General features: G+C 33.8%; 1 protein-coding gene across 1 annotated transcript in view; it reads left to right on the top strand.

Moving 5' to 3' along the window:
- The first annotated feature begins 620 nt into the window (after nucleotides 1-620).
- Uvrag (UV radiation resistance associated) overlaps nucleotides 621-4,667 on the top strand; it is a 170,129-nt gene continuing 166,082 nt past the window's right edge. The window contains exon 1 of the mRNA XM_048788040.1: nucleotides 621-627. The gene's annotated coding sequence lies outside the window, so the exon portion shown is untranslated. The remainder of the gene's footprint in view (nucleotides 628-4,667) is intronic.

Raw genomic sequence — 4,667 nt, 5'->3', positions numbered from 1 at the left:
TTTTTTTTTTTTTTTTTTTTTTAATAATTAAAAACTTTTCTGGTATGTAGAATTATTACAAAAGATAGTATAGATAGATACTTACTGTATATACTCCATATCCAGTTTCTTCTGTTGTTAACATCTTACCTTGATATATTAAATTTGTTATAATTAATGAAACTAGATTGATAACTTATCATTAACCAAAGTCCAGACCTCATTTGGAGTTCCTTAGTTTTTACCTAATGTCTATTCCAGAATCCCAATCAAGAAAGCATACTACACTTAGTAGTCATTCTTCCTTAGGCTCTCTTTATTTGTGATGATCTTGATTGTTTTGAGGGTTACCAATCAGGTGTTTTGTAAAATAGACCTTGATTAGATATATCTGGTGTTTTTCTCATGATTAGACTGATTTGCTCTAGTTTCCAGTCTAGGATACTATGTTGAGTCATCATGGTCTTCTTATCTTTGATCTATGGCAGTTTCTTAGTGTTTCCTTTTTAAAATCACATTTACTAATCACTGTGGATGTTAACCTTGACCTTTTTGTTCAAGGTAGTATTTTTCAGGGTTCACCAGGAGAAAGTTCCTTTTCCTTGGCTCTCTTGGAGGTTGGCAGGGGCAAAAAAAAAAAGAGAGAGAGTTCCTCTTCCATTCTATGTTTTGAAAGCAAGTTACTAAGTTTAAATATATCAGAATGTGAAGTAAGCCCCACCTCTTGGAGAGGGGATAATGTATACACATATTATGTGGAATTCTTTGTCAGAAAGATTTATCCCTTCTCCCTCCTTTTATTTATTCACTTTATCAGTATGAACTCATGTGTTTTATACTTTTTGTTATAATTCAGTGCTATGTTATTTTTTTCTCAATCAACTTGTAAATTTGGCTATTAAAATATCTTTTAAGTTGACTCTTGTATACTTTTGATATGTCCCCATCTTTTTTTTTTTTAAGTACTTCCTTATTCCCTGGTGCCATATGATCTAGCTCATCATGTGATTTTCTGTCTCAGCCCTAGAACCAGCCATTTCTACAAAGAACTCTATTTATTTCACTGAGTAATGGTATAGTGCTTGTTGCTACTGGGTGTAGTTATTTATAGACCCTCTCAGTGGACAGAGTTATCTATGGATAAACATGTATCTGTTTATCTCTTTATGTATTAAAATAAACATTAGTGCATACTACTGTTTTTGACTCTAATACCATAAGGTTCATTCTAGCCTTCCTACTAATTTTTCTTTTCTTTTTGGTACTGGGGATTGAACCCAGAGGGGCTCTACTGTTGAGCAACATACCCAGCCCTTTTTATTTTTATTTTGAGACAGGATCTCATTCAGTTGCCCAGCCTGGCCTTGAACATAGGATCCTCCTTCCTTGGCCTCTGAGTAGCTGGAATTATAGGTGTGTGACACCATGCCATGCTCTGTAATATCCTTTTCTAATAGTGAGAAACTTAACTCTCATTATGTTTACTTATCTGTTTGTTTGTGGTATCAAGTTAACTAGTTTAGATTTCTTTTCTCATTTTAAATTGAGATTTTTACCTTCTTATTTTGGGCTGTAGAGTATACGTGTGCGATTATTTTAAGTTCTTTTTCTGATAGGTATGTTGGGGCATTTTTTTTTTTTCAGTCCATGACTTGTCTTTTGTGTTCTTAGTGGTGTTAAAGAGCAAAAATTTTTAGGGTGGATAAATCCAATAAATCCAACATTTTAAAAAATTTTTTAATAACATTTTATTTTTTATTCGTTATAAATAACCTTTGCCTAACCCAAGGTCATAAGAATTTTGTCTCATCGTCTTCTAGTAATTTTATAGTTTTGGGCTTTACATTTAGATCTGCAATCCATTTCAAGTTAATTTTTTTATACTAGATAAAGTAAAGGTAAATTTTTTTCACAACATAGATGTTCAGTTGATATAACATTTGTTGAATAGTAGTCTTTCCCCATTTATTTATCTTGACTTGGTTGTCTGATGGCTGTATATGTGTGCACCTATTTCTGTGTTCTGTAGTCTGTTCCATTGACCTATATGTTTCTTTCACCAATACCAAACTCTCTTATTATTGTAGATTTGTCACTTTAAAACCAAATAGGGAGCAGAGCCTGGTAATGTGTGCTTATAATCCCAGCAGCTCAGGAGGCTGAGGTAGGAGCATTGTGAGTTTAAAGCCAGCCTCAGCAACTTAGCAAAGCCCTAAACAACTTAGCTAGATCCTGTCTCAAAATTAAAAAAAAAAAAAAAAAAAGAAGAAGAAGAAGTGTTGGGAATGTGTCTCAGTGGTTAAGTGCCTGTGGGTTCAATCCCTGGTACAAAAACAAAACAAAACACCAGATAGGTTAACTCCTCCAACTTTGTTCTTTTTAAAAATTCTCTTGCTTGTTGTTGTTTTAGTTGTAGGTGGATACAATACCCTTATTTTATTTTATTTTTTATGTGGTGCCAGGATGGAACCCAGTGCCTCATGCATTCTAGGCAAGTGCTCTACCACTGAGCCACAACCCCGTCCCAATCCCTGTGTTTTTTGTTTTGTTTTTCTTGGTTCCTTATATTTCCAAGTGAATTTTAGAATCAGTTTGTCAGCTTCTGCTAAAAAAGCTGCTGGGATTTTGATAAGAATTTATGAATAAAATTGTGGAGAATTGCCATCTTAGCAATATTGAGTCCTTCAGTCCATGAATATGATAGGTATCCATTTTACTTAGATCTTTCTTTAATTTTCTCATTAATGTTTTATGCCTTTCATTATAGCGATTTTAAAGGCCTTTTGTTAAAGTTATTCCTAAGTGTTTTGTGGAGTTTTTTTGTGGGGGGGAAGATGGGGCATTATTACAAATAGAATTGGTTTTGAATTTTTATTTTCTGTTTGTATATTACTAGTGTATAAGAATATAATTAATTTTAATTTATTAATTTTGTATCTTATAGACTTGTTATATTAATTTAGTTATAATAATTATTTTGTAGACTTCTTGGGATTTTCTATGTGAACAATAATGTCTACAAGTTTGAACTGGGCATTTTGTGTGCTTATTAGGACATCAGTTCAGTGGGGGAAAAATGATAAAAATGGGATTCCTTGCCTTGTTCCTGGTTTTATTGAGGGGAAAAAAATTCATCCTTTATTCATTAAATATAATGTTAGCAATGCCCTTTATTTAGGAAGTTCCCTTTTATTTCTATTTTCTGAGAATTTTTATCATGAATGGATGTTAAAATTTGTCAATTTTTTTCTGGCATCTTTGAACCAATCATATGATTTTCTCTTCTCTAATGTAGTGAACTACATTAATTTAGTTTCAAGTTTTAAATGTTCCATTTCTGGAATAAGCCTGTATTGATTAAAATGTATTTTCCTTTTTGTATCTTGTTGCATTTTATCTGATGATAAGGAATTTTTTTGGCATTGTATTTATTAGGGATCTAAAGATGTGATTTGTCCAATATCTGAATTTATTTTTATTTTATCTTTTTTTTTGAACCAGGGATTGAACTCAGTGCACTTTACCACTGAGCCATATCTCCAGCCCTTTTTATCATTTATTTTGAGACACTGTCTCAATAAGTTGCTTAGGGCCTTGGTAATTAGTGAGGCTGGCCTCAAACTTGCAATCCTCGGGCTCACCCTGGAATTAGAGATGAGGACCCCCATGCCCAGCCTGAATTGTTTTTATATATACATTGATTGTTTTTTCCCTAGACAGTGGTCACATTTTCCTGCCTCTTCATATATTGGGTAATATCATATAGTATCCTGGAAATTGTGAGTGTAACTTGGTAGAATCTTTAGGTTTTATTACTTTGCTCTGAAGAGTGATATTCTTATTTTAGCAGATAGTTAACTTGGTTAAGCTTAAACTGTCATGTCTCCAATGGGCATTGGTTCAGATTCTGGTTTGTTTTTTTTAATCTTAGCCACAGGCAGCTTTCTGTTTATCTCATGCTTATGTAGTTTTGGGTTTAGAGAATTCCATTGAGTTTAAACAGAATTTGGGGTGCCCATTCCTGGGTTCCTCCATTTTGGCATTCTTGATTATCTTATTTTTTTCCCTTAGTTTATTCCATCTGGGAAGATAAGTTGGCTTTCTGTTGGAATTTGCAGCCATTTTCAGAACAAAGCCATAGAAAAGGGAAAATTTACTGTGGTGTTTGCTTACACCAAGTTTTGACCTCTCTTCAAAATAATGCCACTATTGATTAGCCTCCAGAACCCTCAAATACTAGCTTTTAGCATTTAAAACTCCTATACATTTTATTATTATATATATTGTGCTTTATCTCTCTAGCTAGGCCTGGGTTCCAGACCTCATATATTGCCACTGAGTCTATGAAATTAATGGAGAGGATGAAGTAATTTCTAAAGAAGTCTTTTCTCTTTCTTAGGGGTTGATAAGGTGTAAGTACAATGGAAAGATCCTAGAAATGACATGTAAAAGCAATTGTAAGCCTGGCATAGTGACTCACAACTGTTATCCCAGCAGATGGGGAGACTAAAGCAGGAGGATTGTGAGTTCAAAGCCAGCCTCAGCAAAAGCGAGGCGCTAAGCAACTCAGTGAGACCCTGTCTCCAAATAAAATACATAATAGGGCTGGGGATGTGGCTCAGTGGTGGAGTGCCCCTGGTTCCCCCAGCCCCCCGGGCTAAAAAAAAAAAAAAAAAAAAAAAAAAAAA

The sequence above is a fragment of the Marmota marmota genome, unplaced genomic scaffold, assembly GCF_001458135.2.
Source record: "Marmota marmota marmota unplaced genomic scaffold, marMar, whole genome shotgun sequence".
Taxonomy (NCBI): domain Eukaryota; kingdom Metazoa; phylum Chordata; class Mammalia; order Rodentia; family Sciuridae; genus Marmota; species Marmota marmota.
This window is presented reverse-complemented; position numbering and strand designations above follow the sequence as displayed.